The 17,124-nt window shown below is 34.0% G+C and overlaps 1 protein-coding gene across 3 annotated transcripts in view; it reads left to right on the plus strand.

Moving 5' to 3' along the window:
- Positions 1–17,124, plus strand: part of SGCD (sarcoglycan delta) — a 1,484,556-nt gene that overhangs the window by 258,087 nt on the left and 1,209,345 nt on the right. The window contains exons 2-4 of one of the 3 annotated variants that reach the window (XM_056821913.1): positions 10,633–10,679; positions 13,409–13,470; positions 13,582–13,678. The gene's annotated coding sequence lies outside the window, so the exon portion shown is untranslated. The remainder of the gene's footprint in view (positions 1–10,632; positions 10,680–13,408; positions 13,471–13,581; positions 13,679–17,124) is intronic. The other 2 variants (XM_056821905.1, XM_056821897.1) reach the window with 2 other exon arrangements.

The following is a 17,124-nucleotide window of genomic DNA, read 5'->3' on the forward strand; positions in this document are numbered from 1 at the left end:
ATATTTTGAATTTCATTCATAATGTGTATATAAACAACATCCAAAGCACTGATAATAGTTACAATAGTTATAATGTTTCAACAAATTTATTTTCTTGAGGCAGAAATTGTAATTTTTGTGTGTCATACCTGACTAACAGGGTCTGACCAGAGATGAGAGTGAAGTGAAACAGCAAAGCTTTATTTAGAGCAAAAGAAGGGGCAAAGGGTAATGGGAAACCAATGGCAGTAGAAATGGCAGTGCAGTTGGTGGGGGGGGAAGAAGGGAGATCAAGGGAGGAGCCTGAAACCCCAAGGAGAGGGATGGCTATGGGTCTCTCCTTGGGTGGAGAAGGGGCCATCTCATATAAGGTGATTGTTAGGGATGAGAAAATTTGTGTTTCCTCTATTGGTTCAAGTGAGGTTACTTGGGTGAAATTCATTGGAAGGTCCTGAGAAGTTTGGGAAGTTTGGTCTCTGAGGGTGGTAAATTCTCAAGCCTAATGGTCAATGATGTAGGAGATCATTTGTCTAGACCTGAAAGGGAAAGTCTAGATATTCTAATGGGTTTTACTGGGGCTTTGTTTCACTGTTTGGACAGGTGCTGGGGGAAGGGGGTGTTATTGGTTTCAGTAGGGATTGGTGGAAAGAGGGGTGCTTTGGTCCCATGGTCTATCATCCTCATCTTTTTATGTATATCATATGGTGATATGGTGGAGGGATTTTGGAGAGGAGCTATGAGTCCAAGGGGGGATTGTAGGTGAAATTCTTACTTGTCAAAACTGCTTCCTGGTGAAAGGGGAAATGTGTCACTGTGTCTCTCATGATCCAATGTGTATCCCTCTGGATTGGCATTGGTGATTTCTGTTTTATAGATTCTTGCTGCCTTGTGAAGTCATTTGCTTCTTGTGGTTCAATTCTAATTTTTAAAGACTGAATTTCATTCATGACATTTTGAACCTCCTTTTCCTTTTGATCTATTTTTCTTTGTAGAATATTGTTTTTATCTTTCACCTCCTTTGCCTCATTTTCAAGTTGGTCAATTTTGACTTTTAAAACACTATTTTCTTGTTTTAGTTCATGTGCCTTTGTTTCCATATAACCTATTTTGCTTTTTTTAAGTTCTTTCCCCAATTTTCTTTAACCTATATTAATTGCTTTTTGAATTGTATTTTGAGTTCTTCCACTGCCTGGGTCCAATTTGCGGGAGTTCCTGACTTCTAGTCATCCACTGATTTTGGGTTCCCTACCTCACTCTTCCCACTTCCTCCCAAACTCCACTGCCACTTCTACTACCTTTGGCCTCCTTTCCCACTTTGTCCCCTTCTTTCCTCTAAAATTTTGCTGTATCACTTCACCTCTCGACCTGTCTCAGGTAGGACTCCTTGTCAGCCAGATCTGACATCATGTTTGTCTTTTTAATAGTTTTGCTTCTTTTTGGTTTTCTTTTTGTGATTTTGAGGTGAAAAACATCCCTTAATCTACTCTTGCTCTGATCATTGCCCCCTCCTATTTTCTTAGCCCATTCTCTTTCTATTTCATTGTTGAATCATATGTATTTTTATAGATACTTTTTTTCAGATTTTTGACTTTGTTTTAGTGTTTCTTGATGTCATATGGAAACATTAACTTCTCCTTAACTAGTTGTATGCTTTAAAGAAATTATTTTCTTGAGTGTGGCTTTGTACTTCTTTTACTATAAAGCCAAACATGATATTTAAGTAATTATTTTTTACTGAATGTTTTGTGCTTCTTTTTATCATGGAATTGATTTTACTTTCATAGTTGTTTTCACTTGATACCTATTTCCATATTATTCATTTTTGCAATAGAGCAATCTTTTAAAGCCTAAACCCCAAATCACATAACCATATATACATGTGATAAATGATGTCATATGTTTTTCTTTTGCATTTCTACTCCCATAGTTCTTTCTATAAATGTGGATACCATTCTTTCCTATAAGTGCTTCAGGAGTGTCCTGGATTGTTTAAGTGTATCACATTGCATTGTTCCACAATGTTTTACTTTTTTTATACAATGTTCTGGTTCTACTTATTTCACTCTGCATCAGTTCATTGAGGTTCTCCCAGTTCATATGGAAAGCCCCCAGATCATCATTCCTTACAGCATAATAGTTTTCTGTCACTATCATATTCCACAATTCAGCCATTCCCCAATTGAGGGACACACCCTCATTTTTTAATTTTTTACCACCACAAAGAGTGTGGCTATGAATATTTTTGTACAACTATTTTTCCTTATTATCTCTTTAGGGTAAAAACCTAGTAGTGGTATTGCTGTATCAAAGTGTATGCATTCTTTTAAAGCCTTATGTGCATAATTCTAAATTGCCTTCCAGAATGGCTGGATTAATTCACAACTCCAGCAGTAGTCCATTAGTGTCCTGATTTTGCCACAACCCCTCCAACATTTATTATTTTCCTTTACTATCATATTGGCCAATCAGCTATGTGTGAGGTGGTATCTCAGCATTTTTTTTAACTGCATTTCTCTAATTATGAGACAGAACACTTTTTCATATGCTTATTAATAGTTTTGATTTCTTTATTTAAAAACTGCCTCTTCATGTCCCTTGACCATTTGCCAATTGGGGAAAGACTTGATTTTTTTTGTACAACTGACTTAAACCCTTATAAGTTTGAGAAATTAGACTTTTGTCAGAGGATTTTGTAATAACAATTTCCCCCTATATGTTGTTTCCCTTCTAATTCTGTTTGCATTAGCTTTGTTTGTACAGAAAATTTTAATTTAATATAATCAAAAATATTCATTTTACATTTTGTAGTGATCTCTATCTCATGCTTCGTCTTAAATTCCTTCCTTTCCCATAGATATGACAGCTATACTATTCTATGTTCACCCAATTTGTTTATGACTGCCCTCTTTATATTTAAGTCTTTTACCCATTCTGAATTAATCTTGGTATAGGGTGTAAGATGTTAAACTAAAAATAATTTCTCCCATACCGTTTTCCAATTCTTCCAATAGCTTTTGTTAAAAAAGTGAGTTCTTGGTCTAAAAGCTGGGATCTTTGGGTTTGCCAAACATAATCTTGCTACTCTCATTTACCCCAAGTTTATTCCATTGATCCACCTTTCTATCTCTAAGCCAGTACCATATAATTTTGATTATCACTGCTTTATAGTATATAGTTGAGATCTGGTAACATTAGGCTTCCATATTTCACAATTTTTTCACTAGTTCCCTTGATACTCTTGATTTTTTGTTCTTCCAGATGAACTTTGTAATATTTTTTTCTAATTCTATAAAAACCTGTTTTGGTAATTTCATAGGCATAGCACTGAATAAGTAAATTAATTTAGGTAGGATTATTATTTTTATTATATTAGCTCATCCTACCCATGAGCAATTGATGTTTTTCCAATTGTTTAGATATAGTTTTATTTGTTTGGATAGTGTTTTGTAGTTATCTTCATAAAGTTCCTGTATTTGTCTTGGCAAGTAGATTCCCAGGTATTTTATCTTGCCTGGAGTAATTTAAAATGGAGTTTCTCTTTCTAACTCCTGTAGCTGGGTTTTGTTAGAAACATATATAGGAATTCTAATGATTTATGTGTTTTATTTTGTACCCTTCAACATTGCTAAAATTATTTATTGTTTCTATTAGTTTTTTGGTTGTTCTTCTTGGATTCTCTAAATATATGATCATGTCATCTGCAAAGAGTGGTAATTTAGTTTCCTTGTTGTCTACTTTGATCCCTTTAATTTTTTTTTCTTCTCTAATTGCTACTGCTAGGATTTCTAATACAATATTAAATAGTAGGGGTGATAATGGTCATCCCTGCTTCATTTCTGATCTTATTGGGAAGGAATCTAATTTACCCCCATTGCAGATAATATTTGCTGATAGTTTTAAATAAATACTGTTTATTATTTTGAGGAAAGGCCCTTCTCTTCCTATACTTTCTAGTGTTTTCTATTATTTTGGTTCGTGATATGATCAAATATGAGGATGCTTTTCCTAATATTAAACCATCTTTCTTCCTGGTATAAATCTCACCTGCTCATAATGAATAATCTCTATGATAATTTGTAATACTTTCTCTAATATTTTATTTAATATTTTTGTATCAGTGTTCATTAAGGATATTGTTCTGTAGTTTTCCTTCTCTGTTTTTTGTCCTCCTGGTTTTGGAATTAGTACTATATTTGTATCATGAAAAGAATTTGGTAAGACTCCTTCTTTGCCTATTTTGTCAAATAGTTTGTAGAGTATTGAAATTAATTGATCTTTAAATGTTTGATAGAATTTACTTGTGAATCCATCTGTCTATGGTAATTTTTTTAGGAAGTTTTTTGATGGGTTGTTCAATTTCCCTTTCTGACATGGGATTATTTAAGAATTCTATTTCCTCTTCTGTTAATATAGGCAATTTATATTTTTGTAAATATTCATCCATATCACCTAGATTGGCATATTTATTGCCATAAAATTGGGGAAAATAGTTTTTAATGATTGCCCTAATTTCCTCTTCATTATAGGTGAGGTCTCTCTCTTCATCTTTTATACTCTTAATTTGGTTTTCTTCTTTCCTTTTTTAAATTAGATTGATCAGCACATTTTCTATTTTATTTGTTTTTTCAAAGTAACAGCTTCTAGTCTTATTTATTCAATCAATAGTTCTTTGTAGTTCCTTGACTTTAAATTTTATTAATTTCTCCCTTGATTTTTAGGATTTTCATTTTGGTCTTATCTGTGGGTTTTAATTTGTTCTCTTCCCAGTTTTTTTAGTTTCATGCACAATTTTTAAATCTCCTTTATCTCTCTCTCTCTCTCTCTCTCTCTTTTTCTCTCTCTCTCTCTCTCTCAGTTATATGGGCACTCTGGGCTATAAAATTTTTCCCTAAGTACTGATTTTGCTGTATCACATAAATTTTGATACATTGTTTTCTCATTGTCATTCTCTTCAATGAAATCAATAATTGTTACTATAATTTGTTCTTTAACCCACCAGTTTTGGAGAATAAAATAATTTAATTTCCAAATAATTTTAATTTGGCTTTCCACCTACACTTATTAATTATAATTTTTATTGCAATATGATCTGAAAAAGCTGCATTTATTATTTCTGTTTTTCTGCACTCTTTGTGATATTTTATTCTTTAGTAGATGGTTAATCTTTGTAAATGTACCATGTGCCTGTGCAATTCCTTTTTATCCCTATTTACTTTTCTCCATATATCCCTATTAACTCTATTTTTTCCCAAGATTTCATTCACATCTCTTCCTTCTTTTTTATTTCTTTTTTTTAGCTTGATTTTTCTAGGTCAGATAGAGGAAAGTTGAGGTCTCCCACTAGTATAGCTTTACTATCTATTTCCTCCTTAAGGTCTAATAGTTTCTTCTTTCAAAAATCTGGATGTCATACAATTTGGTGTATACATTTTGAGAATTGATATTTTTTTGTTGTCTATACTGCCTTTTATCAGGATGTCCCTTATCTCTTTTAAACTGATCTATTATTTCTTTGGCTTTGTCAGATATCATGATTGCATCTCCTGCCTTCTTTTTCTCAGGTGATGCCCAATAAGTTCTGCTCCAGCCCCTTACCTTTACTCTGTGTCTATCTATCACATGTATGTTTCTTGTAGACAACATATGGTAGGATTTTGGTTTCTAATCCACTCTGTTATCTGCTTCTGTTTTATGAGTGAGTTCATGCCATTTACATTCAGAGTTATGATTACCGCTTCTGTATCCCCCATCATTTTGATTTCTTCTTTTAGTTCAGGCCTTTCTTCTTTCACTAGTTACTTCTACACCAGTATTTTGCTTTTAATCAGTCCCACTTTTTCAGCCTTATTTTACTTTCTTTCCCATCCCCTCCCTTCTTATTCCCCTCTTATTTTTCTTTAAGGTCTATTAATCATTCTCTCCAACCTTTCCCTTAATTTTATTACTCCCTGCCCCTCATCCCCCCACTTATTCTGTCTCAACTTTTGTGTAGGGTAAGATAGAAGTCTATACCCCAATAGTTCTGTCTGTTCTTCCCTTTCAGAACTGATTCCACTGAGAGTAAGATTTAAGTATTACCTATTACCTCTCTCTTCCACCCCTTCTTATAATAGTGTTTTTCCCCTTCATGAACCATTTTATGTGCTATAATTTATCTTATTTTTATTCTTCCTTCGTTTCTTTTAGCACCATATTTTTGTCCCCCCCAATTTTTTACATATAATTTTGAACAACTTAATACCATAATATCTTCCTATTAATAATTCTTCTATCTACTATGATAATGAAAAAAAAATTAAGAATTACAGATTTAATATTTCCATATTAAGGATTACAGGATTACAATCAATTTGAACTTACTGGAGCCCTTAAAAAATTTCCCCCTTTCTTATTTATCTTTTTATGGTTCTCTTGAGTTTTGTATTTAGACATCAAATTTTCCTCTTAGTTCTCATATTTAATTTAGGAATGCCTGTATATCTTCTATTTTGTTAAATGCTCATACTTTCCCCTGAAAGTATATAATCAGTTTTAATGGATAGGTTATTCTTGGTTGTAGACCCAATTTTCTAGCCTTTCTGAATATCATATTCCAAAACTTGTGGTCCATTAGCATGGAGGCTGCCAGATCCTGTGTAATACTGGCTGGGGTTCTTTGATATCTGAATTGTCACTTTCTGGCCTCTTAAAATATTTTTTCCTTCTCCTGGAAGCTCTTGAATTTGGCTATAACAATCTTGGGGGTAGTCTTTTGGGGATTTAATGTAGGGGGTAATCTATGGAATCTTTCAATTTCCATTTTGCCCTCTTGTTCAAAAACATCAGGGTAGTTTTCTTGGATAATTACTTGTAGAGTGGTATCAAGGCTTTTATTTTGTTCCACGATTTCTGGATCTGTTTTCCAGATCAGTTGTCCTTTCAATGAGATATTTCATTTTCCCTTCTATCTTTTTCATTCTTTTGATTTTCCTTTATTAATTCTTGCTGTCTCATGAGATCATTAGTTTCTACTTGCCCAATTCTAGTCTTTAAAGGCTGATTTTCAGCTATGATCTTTTGATGTTGCTTTTTCAATTTGGTCTATCTTGCTTTTCATGGCTTCCAGCAGTTCAATTCTGGTCTCCAAATTACTTATTACTTCATTTTATCCCTCTGTCTTTTTCCATATGGGAATTTTTCATTTAAACTGCTATTTTCTTTTTGTATTACTTTCATATTTCCCCTAATTTTATTCCCATTTTTCTTCTATCTTTCTTTCTTTCTTTTTTTTTAAAACCCTTACCTCCGTCTTGGAGTCAATACTGTGTATTGGCTCCAAGGCAGAAGAGTGGTAAGGGCTAGGCAATGGGGGTCAAGTGACTTGCCCAGGGTCACACAGCTAGGAAGTGGCTGAGGCCAGATTTGAACCTAGGACCTCCCGTCTCTAGGCCTGGCTCTCAATCCACTGAGCTACCCAGCTGCCCCCTTCTATCTTTCTTATTTGATTCTTGAACTCCTTTTTTAATTCCTCAAGAGTTTGTGACCAATTTCCATTTTTTTGGAAAGTGTAGAAGTGTTTGCTTGTTTTTTGCTCTCTGCTGTTGCTTCTGTATTTTGCCCTTTTTCTCTATAGAAATTATCCAGAGTCAAGAACTTTTTTTTTTTGCTATTGCTAATTCTTTTTGCCACTAGAGCATTGGAGTTCTTGCATGTTGATTTCTTTTTTTAGCTTCTGTCTTGCAGTGCTTTGCCTTGGTATTATCTTTCCTTCCCAGTCAGAAGCCCAAGTGAGGGTAGGTAATATGATGTTCTTTGTATAGTGCACTTTAAAGCATTTTGCCCTGAGGCTATTTTTTCAGCTACTGCTCCCTGGGCTATTTTCAGCCTTGTTTCTGCCTAAGCTCTGTACTCTGCTACCCTGGCTTCATGCTCTTCAGCCTCGGGGCTCAAGTCTTGTTGCCAAGACCTTGAACTACCCTAGGAGCAAATCTGTGGTGCTTTCAGCCAACCCTTGTAAATTTAGAGATGGCCTGGCCATAGCTCTGACTCTGGTTCAGAAATTAGTGTGGGGGATGGGTGATCAGCTCATGGTCTTATCATGTGGGGATTCCCAAACACTGCCTACCTTTAAGGTATATATACTTGTATATATTCATATATGAAAATATATATAGATCTACATATATATATATATATATTTTTCTTTTTAATTTTCTAAGCAGTCACATTGACAACTTCCTTATCTTAAATCTAGCTTCCATTCATGTTTAATGTTTCATGCAATCTGTGATAACTTAAATTTGCATGAAAATACCCTTTCAGATTCATGGCCCTTAGCTCCATAAGTTTGCTAGGAGTATTAAAATGACTCCATAGTACTGGATTGCTTTTCTAATGATAAACAAAATAATTTTCTAGAGAAATTTTTTAAGTATTTTTATGAACATAAATATTATAGCTTATTTTCATGTTTTTATTTTGTTTTCCAAGAATCTATGTTATCATTGTTCAGACCCTTTAGTTGTATTTGATTCTTTATCATCCAATTTGGGATTTTCTTGGCAAAGATAATGGAGTGGTTTGTCATTTCCTTCTCCACCTCATTTTACAGATGAAGAAACTAAGGCAAGCAAGGTTAAAATAATTGCCTAGGGTTTCATAGCTAGTTAGTGTCTAAAGCTAGATTTGCACTTAAGGACATGATTCTTCCTAACTCCAGGCCTGGGATTATATCCATCATACCACCTATTTGTCCTGAATTTAAATTAATTTAAAAGAAAGTTAAATATTTTCTTAGAAATTTATGGTGGATATACCCATAAACAGAAATTATAAGTGACTTTTTATATATAATATTAAAAAAGAATCCAATCTTTCAATTATCATCTATTTTTTTAATGCCAAGTATGTTCCCTATCTTGAAGGAGATCATGACGTCTGAAGATTTAATGACTCTTAGAGTTAGAAGAGACTTTAAAGATCATTTAAATTCACTATCTAATTTTTAGAGGCATTAAGTGAGTTTCAGAGATATTAAACAACTTGCTTAAAGTTTTGCAAGGCCCCATTATAACTTAAACTTTAGTCTTTTGCTTGCTAGTCAAGAGTTTGTTATATTACTCAATTATATTTTGGGGAGATGGGAGGCACTATTTAGAATCAATAAGTTTTTTCAAAGTCTTTAAATGCCTCATGAAATCAAATAAACAAAGAAATTAATCTATCTCTAAAACTACATTGTACAACCCAGACAATAAGAATTCCTTATACACTTTGTGTTTCATGCATAGATTGTTAAGGAAAATTATTCAAAGCAATTTTTCATTTAATTCAGGCAGGTCTGTAATGTTTTCTGTCTTGGTGCAATAATAATATTATGTAAAAACAGAATCGTCTAGAAGACTTCCTCAAATATAGGGAATCCCTATGAAATTTTGCATTTTCTGCTTAATATCCTTTGTGACTATGGCAAACACCTTCAGAAAGCATTCAACTCCCCATTTTATTTTTCGCTTTAAAAATTAATACCTGTTCATTGAACAAAGTTATCTCTTTTGTATCTGTTAAGGGATCTGGTACAGCTTTAACATATGCAGACAAAACCTTGTTGAAGAATAACCTTTAAGGTATTATTTTATTATATTTTGTCATATGATTTTTTTAGTCAAACATACAGTGAGATTTTTACATTCCCTTCACTTTTCAGATATCCATTTGGATATTAAAATGTGATCAATTGTTGAATATAATTTTGATCTAGTCTATAGTATATATATCTTATATAGTAATGGCAGATGGATAATGGGTTGGGCTCAGAATTGGAGAAGAGGAAGGTAACTTTGGATAGCATTTGGGAAATACAATTTCAATGACCCTAAACTTTATCCTCAAACAAAAAGCCCCATTTTTTTTGTTTTGTCTTGTTTTTGTTATATTATTTTATTTAATATCAATTGTCTTATGGCAACATAATAGAGCTATGAATCACAGAATCATAGTGTCCAAAGACTCAAATTTGTGGTTCATCAAAAGAGCAATGGAGATATAAGGTAGGTATAAGAGGATGCAACACGGTGTAATTTTTGACTTGTATACAAGAAGCTATATAAAATATTAATCCAGAGACAGGCCCAGAAAAGGAAGAAGTGGATCATGTATTTAGAACTAAATAAAATAAATGGATAGCTGGTGTGCCACATTGGCAAGTTTGTAGCACTGAGAGTAAGACAAATGAAGTGGAGTCCCAGGGGGAAGAAATTTGGGTGAACATGTACATGAGTCACCTAGAATCAGAAGGGAAGTTGAGTTGTGGGGAGTCTGCACTTCCTTGATATGACAGACTCATTGAAATTTCCTTCTAAATGAAAATGTACTTAAGATATCGATTTAAAGCCTTTGCATTGCAATAGAATTTTTAATGCTCTCTGTGTCTTGTTTTAGAGGTATCCCACAATCCTGTCAATAATAGTGACCAACCAAAGCTACTAACAGATTTTTTTCTAGTGTCTAACTGTGCATGATATTTAGAAAGCTTGCCAACTTACTCATTAGCAACTTAAATCAGTGGGAGTTGTGTATCTAGTGGTAGAATATCTGGCACTGAAAAGTGTTTTATTATGGTAATTAGACATATACTATGCTGAAAGTTTTTATTTTTTCTTTTTACTCTTTCAGCTGGGAATGATGTTGAATCCATGCACCTTAGAGTCTGTAGGATATAGGTAAGCTTATGATGGTGAGGTTTTCTCAGTACCTAGTTTCACTGTATTTAGGGGGAAATGTATTTGGTAAATAAACTATAATTTCCTGCATTTTCAAAGCAGTAGTGTTTTGATTTTTACTTGGTATTTTTCACACCATCATGGGGAAAATTATTCTCAAAAGATATATGATTAACAACATTTTGGCCCTGCATATTCCTAACATTTCTCTCACCTCCCACTTTTCCCTTTTGTAAGCCTCTTTACAATCATGATCAAGAAACAGTGGTATCCATGTCACCGTGGAACCTAGAAATTCCACTCTTAGTGCATAGTAATTTTAATGGGCTGGAAAAGGAAAGAGTAGAGTAGAAGTTTAACCTGAAATGGAGCTCTACCTTTTCAAGCTGAGGAGAAAACTGTTGCACTTTTTTCAAAAGAAGGAGGAAAGCAGATGGTAAAATAACCTTTCTAAGGGCCACTTTCTGCATAAGAATATGAATTTTCTTTCTTCTTATTTTATAGTCTACTATTTTATCCACTGATTCCATGGAAAGCATTCTGAATTTAGAATTGGAGGGCTTGCCTTCAAATCCTAGGCTTGCCACTTCCTACCTGTGTAACATCAGGCAGGGTACTTAACCTCCATGCATCTTGGCTTTCTCTTCCATAAAATAAAGGAATTAGAAAAGATGACCTATAATATCCCTTTCAGCTTAGAATTTCTAGATAAAAGAAAATAAGCTAATAGAATTGGGTTTATTTATAGGGGCGTGTAGTTTCTTATGCTATTATGCATTTCACACCAGCTATCAAGCTCAGTCACTGTTTTCGTATGGATATTCCTCTGATGGCACATAAAGCATAACTTCAAATTCCTTGAAAAAAGAAGTATAAACAGAATATGTTTTCTAATTGTCCCATTCTGTTTTTAGACATAATATAAAATATCAATTCTAAGTATCAAATTTTCTTTTTACATATAAGTAGCCAAGATAAGGGTGATGCTTTGGGTATATGTATAACTAAAAATAGAGTTCTCGAATGGTAAAATATACTATTTTTATATCTTAGTAATTTTTCTTTCCATACATCTTAATTTTCCATGCTTGCCTATTATGAGATCCAGGTTAAAGTCAATTGCCTTTATGAATTAAGTTGTGGCATCACCTCTGATGACTGGAAAGTAGTGCCAATTGAAACTATTTATAACTTCTTGAAATCATACCCCTCCCTGATTCTTCCTCATTGCTTGTGACCTTTAACATTTGAAATGTTTAGCTGTCATTGAGAGACCTTTTAATCAAATGAAATCAAATCATAGCCTTTTAGTGTTGAAGGAGACCTTAGAGATTATCTAGTAGAGTTCCATACAAAGCCATGTACCTAATTTGTCTTTCCTTTTCAGAGTAAGATTTTTGCTTGTGCTTTTTCATTTAACCTCTACCCAAGTCTTACAAAGCTCTATTTTAGTAAGTAAATAATTCTGGCTTCTCAAAGACTATGTCATCAGAGAAGAAGCTATGTCTTACTTCCCAAGCAGGACAGCATAGTGGTTTCCTTACCTCAGTAGGATAGTATGCAAAGAGCAATGGATGTAGAATCAGAGGAATAGGATTGAAATCCCGTCTCTGCTTCTTTTTATTTGTTGCCCTGGGGTAAATCACCTTTCCTCTCTGCTTCAATTTCCTTATCTATAAAATGAAGGAGTTGGCATAAACTGACTTTAAATCTCCTTCTAGCTTAAAGTCTATGTATAATCCTATGCAAGGACTAATTTTTTTGGCATTAGGTTTATTACTTAAAGATTGACCACCTCGTAATAAATGTCCTTTGGCCGCAGCAATTGACAAGGAGTATACAAAGATATCATAAATCATATTGCTGGAAGGACCAATGAATCTTTCGATTTGAGGGAATATTAAAGCATTTATTCTTCTGGCATCATGATATCTAAATTTAAGTAAGTTCAGTTCAAGTCCTTAGCCATAATAGCTTCAAATCTTGATTTTAAAAACATCTGCAAATATACATATATATATTTAAAAGCAAAAGAGAAGGCTATCTCTAATAAATTATTTTAATTCTAATTTTGGAAGTAATTATGGAGTAGTTTTGCCATTTTCAATCTTTTTTTTCTAAAATCTGAAAACCAGAAGTATCCCCAAATTATTATAAAAGCTGAAGAACCAGAAGAGACTTGAAGAGTCTTCCATCCTTTCCCTCACACAATGGTGGGGCATTGATCTCCTCCAATATTAAGAGAGTTCTTTGTCAAAAGTCTTTTGAACTAGGGCTACAATTATGTTGCTTAGCACTTTTTCTTTTTAAAAATAAATGTACATTGATTTTTTTACATCACCTGTATTTCAGATTTTGCTTTCTTCCTCCTCTCAGAGGCATCCTTTATAAGAGAGAATAAAAAAAGGAGGTATGGAAGAGTTCATCCAAATTAATTAACTAGCTAAAATATCTGTCACGATATGAAATGTCCTATCTCCATATCCCTCTATTTTTACAACAACTCAGGGAGAGGTACATTTGAATATGTCTTCTTTGGTGTCAAATTTGGTCATTATAATTTCCTTCAGTTTAATTTTAATTGCTTTGTTTTTATTTTCACTGATATCATAATCATTGTATACATTGTTTTCCTGGTTCTGCTTACTTCACCTTGCACCAGTTCATATGAGACTTCTCATGCTTTGCTATATTTTATTTAAAATGTTTCCATTTTTTTTTAAACTCAGGATCTTCACAATGACCCCATAAGAAAGATTGGAGAGATGAGGCAATTGAGATAGAGAGAATTGTAAGCCACTTGCTTAGAGGCACAAGATGAGTAATTTGTTATATGTACAATTGAATCCTATCTTTTCAGCACACAGAGATAACAATTCTTTTTGTTATTCCTCTTCTACAGATGGAGAAACTGGAGCAGAGCTTTGTTTCAGTAACTCAACTCCTTCACCTTCTCACAATGACTGAGTAGTAGGACTGAAAGTAGAAGCTCATCATCTGTGAGTTCTGTCTTTACTTTTATTGTTGACTATCATCACTAATATTTTTTACCCAATAGTTTCATATTTATATTGAGTTGTAGAGTTTACATAGTGTTTTCTTCCCAATAGGACTATAAAACCAGGGAAAGGAGGGATGAAATGAAACTACTATTTGCTAAGCATTGTGATAAGTGCTTGTTTTATTCATATTTGCTCCATTTAACAGATAAGGAAATGGATACTGAATTTTGGAGATTTATTCAGGTTTTCACTGCTAATAAATGACCTAGTCTGTGCTACTACTCAGCTAGCTAGTCCATTGTATTAGAATTGTACTCCTAGAATCAAGAAGACCTGAGTTCTAATTTGGTGTCAGACTCTTACTAGCTGTGTGATCCTCAGCAAGTGACTTAACCCTCTTTTCCTCAGTTTCCTCATCTGTAAAATGAACTAGAGAGAAAAAAGGCAAATAACTCCACTGTCTATGCCATGAAAATCTCAAATGGGGTCCTAAAGTCAGATATAACTGAAATGACTGAACAACAAAAGCTATCTCTAATAGTCAGGTTAGCCAACTCTTAAGTCTGGTGCTATTTTCAGTTACTGTATAAATTAATCTGCTTCTCTGCAGAATTAGTTTTGAAATTCTTCCAACTTATTAGATAAATGTGGTTTGTCACAGAAGGGTGTGTGTGTGTGTCTCTGTGTGTGTGTGTGTGTGTATTAGTATAGGCTAAAGAGAAATGTTAAGCTTCATTCATTAAAATGTAATGCCTTTTTGAGAATCAAATTGTCTTTTCATGTACGTTTGTTCTAGGCCAACTGGTGTTTGACAAAAAGCTCTGTAAAACTGATCAGAGATATCCAGTTGAACAGTTTAAAAAAACAGGAGGAGTGATCTAGTTAGGGTGAGGGACTGGGGAGCTGCTATTTACATTCTAGATCTAGCTGAAGTTCAGCTCACTCAGCTTTACTAAATATCTCTGGATTTGATATGTTTATACAGTTGTCCTCTTGCCACTGAGCCTGCATTTGCATTTGTATTCTCACCAGGAAATTTTTAGAAATGTTATTTCTATTCTTACCTGTAAAAATCCAGACTCTACATTTCCCCTGTGGATAACAACACACATTTGTTAGTAGCATCACTGTTTTAGCTATCCTTGTGTGTGTGCGCGCGCGCGCACGTATGTGCATGTGTATGTGTGCGTATTTAATTTCAAAACTACACTTGCTTCTATATCCCATTTGACTCCTAGGTCAGCAGAAAATATTAATTCTTCTGAGAATTAATTCTCAAGTGACTTCCTGTACAAATTAGGATATTTAGCTCATGGAAAGAGCCATAAAATCACAAGAGTTTAGAATGAGAAGGAGATCTTAGTGCATAGAATGTTGGCTAGCTGAAAAGAAACACTAGAGATTAGATAAAATAACCTTGTTTATGGATGAAGAAGCCAAGGTTTAGAGAAAGTAAATGACTTGTATGAGTTCACATAGCTATTAAAAATAGACCTGGGACTTGAACCAAAGTCTCCTCCCAAGTCAATGTTATTTTCCAGCTATATCACCTTATATAATGTAATACATTCCATCCCCTTCTCTCTCCCAGCCCCATGATAGTTTCCTCTAAGTATAATTGTCCCACTTTTCTTGGCTTTGTTCTTTTGTATCTATAATATCATCCCTCCTATAGACAACTTTACATTATTATTATGACCCAAATGGCACCTGAAAATGATGGATTTTTTTTTCCTCCATGATGATTAATGACTGATAGTAGATTGTGATGTGGGAATCACAAGACCATACTTGAATTTTCTATTAGCATCTTATTTGTTTTTTTGCTCATCTAAAACCATTAACAGTGATTACTTTTGTGATGTATGAGCTGATTAGGGGAGCTGGGAATTCTATACTCCTCAGTAACTATAAATTCTATAGAATCATCGCTAGCCTGTGCCAGTTTGATGCCTGTGAGCTTTCCAATTTAACCTTCTGTGGTAAATTTTTCTCATTGTAGAAATCTCATCTAATACATAAAGATTTTTATTGGGTTAGTTAAAATATTTTTTACCTAAAACTTGAAATGTTGGATTCATAGGACCAAGAATGGTAGAGCTGAACTTGTTACTAACTGATTATTAAATACTTCATCTGGATAGCCCATGGGCTTCTGAAACTCAACACAAGGTATTATGGCATAAGGGAAAGGGAACTGGACTTTAAATCCTGGGTTCTAATCCTTCCTCAGACATTGACATGCTGTTTGACCCAGCACAAGTCATCTGATATCTCTGTACGAAGGTTTTCTCATCTTTAAAATGAGAGTACTGGATTCAGTCATCTCTCAGATCACTTTCAGCTCTTCATTATGTAATGTCTGAAACAAAGCTGATTTTCTTTCCCCCCAATCCATTAATTTTCTGAATTTACCTATTTTCTGAGATCTCTACCATTGGGAACTTTAGAGCCATCTCTAATTCTTCTCTCTAGATATTTCCTCATGTTTCCACTCAAATAAACCAGTAGATTGTGGATTCTACATCTACATCTCTTCTATATGTCTACATCTTTCCCTCTATACACTCACACCCTAATTCAAAATCTCCTCTCTCATTTCAAGAGATGCAATAACTTTTAAATTGATATCCTTATCTCAAGTCTCCTAACTCTGCTTTTCAGTCGCTAAAGTGATGATCCTGAAAAAAAAAAAAAGATCTAATGGTTCAATTCCTCAGATCACTGTAATTATTAAAATAAATATTATTTCTACCCAGATATATATTTCATAAAGTTTATTGGAAGGTTAGACAAACATTCCTAAGTAAGCTGACCTCATGGTGCCTAGCCTGCCAGTGTCTTCCTCATTCCTTCCCTCACCTGCCTGCTCTGCCTTTTCTTCATTCTCCCTTTCAATTCTCCCGTGGTTCTCCCCTGAGCAGCCCCCAACCTTGACTTTTATTGATGTACAGAACATACACAGACACAACCCTGGTGCAGCTTTGTTATCTCAGGAATATTTGATGGACAGGCTACTCAGGAGGAGGAGGGGATAAAACTTCCTTGACAATCAGGAAGCTCTAAAGGCTCCTTAATGCCTTGTAGATAAAATAGAAATTGTCTAATGGCAATTTAAATCTTTTCATAACCTGGATCCAACCAATATTTCTAGGCATATTCTCTTTCACATATTCTATAGTCCTGCAAAACTAACTGGATTGTTGTTCCTCATACATGACCTTCCACCTCCCATCTAAGCCTTTTCCTAGATTGTACCCACTTCTTAGCATCCTTAGATCACTTCAAATATCAGCTCTAATGCCACCTCCTAAATTGCCTTTAATCAAAGAAAAATGTGAGAATGTAAAGTCCTTGAGGACAGGGACTGTTTCAATTTGTCATTGTGTAACTCATGTATGTCACAGTGCCTAGAACAGGGGAAGTGATTAATAAATGCTAAT

Source organism: Monodelphis domestica, chromosome 1, assembly GCF_027887165.1.
Source record: "Monodelphis domestica isolate mMonDom1 chromosome 1, mMonDom1.pri, whole genome shotgun sequence".
Classification (NCBI taxonomy): Eukaryota; Metazoa; Chordata; class Mammalia; order Didelphimorphia; family Didelphidae; genus Monodelphis; species Monodelphis domestica.